Source organism: Austrofundulus limnaeus, unplaced genomic scaffold, assembly GCF_001266775.1.
Source record: "Austrofundulus limnaeus strain Quisiro unplaced genomic scaffold, Austrofundulus_limnaeus-1.0 Scaffold349, whole genome shotgun sequence".
NCBI classification, from domain to species: domain Eukaryota; kingdom Metazoa; phylum Chordata; class Actinopteri; order Cyprinodontiformes; family Rivulidae; genus Austrofundulus; species Austrofundulus limnaeus.
In genome coordinates this window covers 92864-96387 of record NW_013952751.1, presented here as the reverse complement: position 1 = coordinate 96387, position 3524 = coordinate 92864, and positions in this window count along the sequence as shown.

Genomic DNA, 3524 nt, shown 5'->3' with positions numbered 1-3524 from the left:
TGGGCCGCGGCCCATGGGTGAAGAATCTCTGGTCCAGAGGACTTACTTATTTGTGTTTTTGATTTATCTACCTGGATTACTGAGATGCGTCAGGATAATTTGTTGACTGTTTGATATTTGGACACTGACTCTGTTTTGGTTGGGGTCTAAAACTGAGGCTAAAAACAAGACATATATGGTCTAATGTGTATGTAGAGTCATGCTTTTAATAATGTATTAATTAAATTAAATTACCTTGAGTGTCTTTATAATTAGAACTTAAGAAATGACAAAACATGGCTTACTGAGTGTGCTTGCCAGATTTGTATCCTTTTCAATGCGACTTTATTGAAATTTTAGTATTTATAATATTTTGTATGTTTCTGAAAAATTGTACGGCATATGTTATCAGATGTTTTAGGACGTCAAATATATTCCACTGTCTGATAAAGTTACACTTGACAGAACATTCTAAGTATGAAAATGAAGAACTATCATAGCTTAAGCCTTCTTCATAAAACATCAACAACTCCCAGTCAGCAGCTGTGTTGAGCAAAGGGAATTGAAACAGACGTAAAATGCAAATGCTTATGGCAAGCTGCTTTGATATTAAATCGGCCTCACCACACTTACATTCTAGATATCTGAAATCGGTTTATGACTAGACATACAGTATTAGTTAATTAAGATATATTTAACTATATTTTGATTAGGCAAAATACCCCATTCAAGATATCTCTGACTGCATTCTGGCTAGTATAAATGATTTCAGATTTAMCATTAAGTTGTATGGTGGCTATAGTTCAAGATATCAGCAATAAATTACCATCTGAAACATATTTCAGATACTGTATCAACAATTAATTTATGACTCGCCATGAAGTAAATTTGAGATATCTTGCTTTTTGTTCTGACYAGTCATAATTTAACTAAAGATGTCTTAAATTATATCAGGTTTGTAGGTACAGTAAATACTGGTGTTCTTCRCAGCTTTTTTGACATTTTTATTATTCATATCAACATGGGAATTWTATCGTTCCAAATGAAATGAGAAATTAAATTGTGAAAAATTAGCCACATCATCTATGTAATTGTACTGTATTTACTTCATTATTTCTTTGCTTTTTTGACTGATGTTCATATCATTGTTACTGTTGTCATTTGTTCTGTATTTCATATTGTGGTCCTTTGTCTTAATTGTCCAAAAACCCACAGTTAATAGTCAATGGCTGGACTTTGCTGCCAGTAAGCTGATAATTGATGTCACATATTGTATAAGTTGTTTCACTTTTAGTTTTAAGGATTGTTGTGGAAATGTTTATTTTCAGACTAGTCTAAGTTAAAGTTTTCAGTTTGATTTACAATTCAACTGATAGAAATGTCCCTTCTGTTTTTTGAGGACACTGATCCATCGGAGCAGACGAAGCAGACGGTTATGGATGTCCTTGCTGTGATGGAAGATGGTTCTTCACCTTCTACAAATGTTCTAGCTGTTGTTGCAGAAGAAACTGTCATCCTTCARCATCTCTCTGACCTGTCAACAACTTTCACCTTGAAGAAATTTTGTAACTGATTAATTGAATATTAGATTCAGTTTTGTATTTTATACTTTCTGATCATTTCAGTCTGTAAGGTTGAAGCTGACAAAGAGTTGGTGTGTCTTATGTTCTTTCTCTTAGCCTAAACAAAACTGAGTACGTTCTGACGTCTGATGTAAAAGGTAACACCTCCTGGGATGTAACCAGGAAGAGATGTACATTATAAGGCCAATTCATTATTATTGTAAAATAAGTTGTCAGAGTGTTAGAGTCTCTGTTTCTGAGCAGAGTTGCGCTGCTGTGTTTGGGTTTTCCTGATATCAGCCCAAGGTCTGACTGAGGCCAGTGTGCTGAGTGCTGTTCTGTGAATCTGATTGGAGTCAGAAGACTGAAAATAAAGTTTTAAAGAAGAAATCCAGCTGAATCCTGTTTTATTTGGACATACCATTTTGAACAACGCATATTTTTCAAACAACCTGTTTGGGCTGATCTACGCCTTAAACCTGCAGTACCCAAAAAAAATCTGAGGTACAAGTTTGAGACAGTTGAGAAATATTTTTGGGGACTTGGAACAGACATCTACAAGAGTTAGATCTCTCAAAAATAAACTCCGTGATTTCTGCAATTGAACTGTTTGATTAGATATACCTTCAACGTTTTTACATTGAACAGAAATTTGTAAAATAAAATATTAAAATTTAAATACAGATCTTGCATTTGAAGTTTTTTGATTGCTGGGTATTTTTCTCTCTGATTACTCGTTAAAATATCAATACTACCTGTATGAGGGTCACAGATTTCTAATTTATGCAGTAACAGGACTCAATGTACAAATGAGTTCCATTTAAATATCTAACAGGTAAAAATTTAAATCTTCTTACATTGTGAATTGGACAGATCTGTTCAGTAACAACATGCTGAACATATATTTAATATAAAGTTAGGTTTTACAGACCAAAGTCTCTGGTAGTTCAGGAGCAAAGTGCAGGAGGAGCGGAGGAGGAGATGTGACTGATCGCTGCAGCAGCTCGACTCGAGCCGGCCCGGCCGCTGCTTCAACTAAACTTGCTCTCACTGAAAGTCCCGCCCTGCTCTGCTCTGATTGGACAAAACGCCATTCACACCAGTGCGGCTGGATTCTTTTTTATTTATTTATTTAAGAAATTAGGTCGCGTTTGCAACCAAATTGGTCTCACTTCTAGAGCACTGCTAACTGTTGTGACAGACAATCAGGCACAATCTTAGGTACGCAAGGGAGCTTTATCACATACCATCTGGTGCGCTTTTTCCTTTTTTGACCTTGCAGGCATACCTGTGCACCACTTATGTGCCACTCTGGCTAAAACACCATCACTCTCACCATGCTAGCATTGCTTCAAGCAGGCATTTGCAACACTCATTGCAGAAGTTGTTGTGTTCAATCCATGCTTTTCATGCCAAATATTGCGTCATAGTTAGCTGTCCATTTATCTATTCAAAGCAAGAAGTCCTTTACTTGATCATGGTCAGGTCTGCTAGAAGTGGATAGAAAAGCTGATAGACACCCAAACACCTCTGACATGCTCAGGAAAATGCTGATTTTGACAAACAACCTAGCACAGATGTRATACTTGTKGCAGCGGCATCATGCTAGCGTASCGTCATCTTGTGCRTAGYTGCATTCTGAGGTGATTCAAAAGAGYTGTGCCTGGTGGGTGGGGGTATTGTGGCCGTCAGTGGAAGTATTTCTAAAAGAGAAGGTAGAGCTGCTGTACAGAGCTTGCCGTTGATGCAGGAGAGAATCTCGGGAATATGGAAAATAGCAAAACCTATTTTGGCGAGCATTTGGAGCGTAGCATCATGATTACCTTCAYGCTGAAGGAGGTTTTCTAAATTTMCTGSAATCCAGCCACATTCTAATGGGTCATAGGTCATGGAGAGCATAAAAGGGGTTGTCATCTAATTCAAAGGTGACCCAAAACACTCCTCTAGTAGGATTATAATAAGAATCCTGAATTAGATTGTATG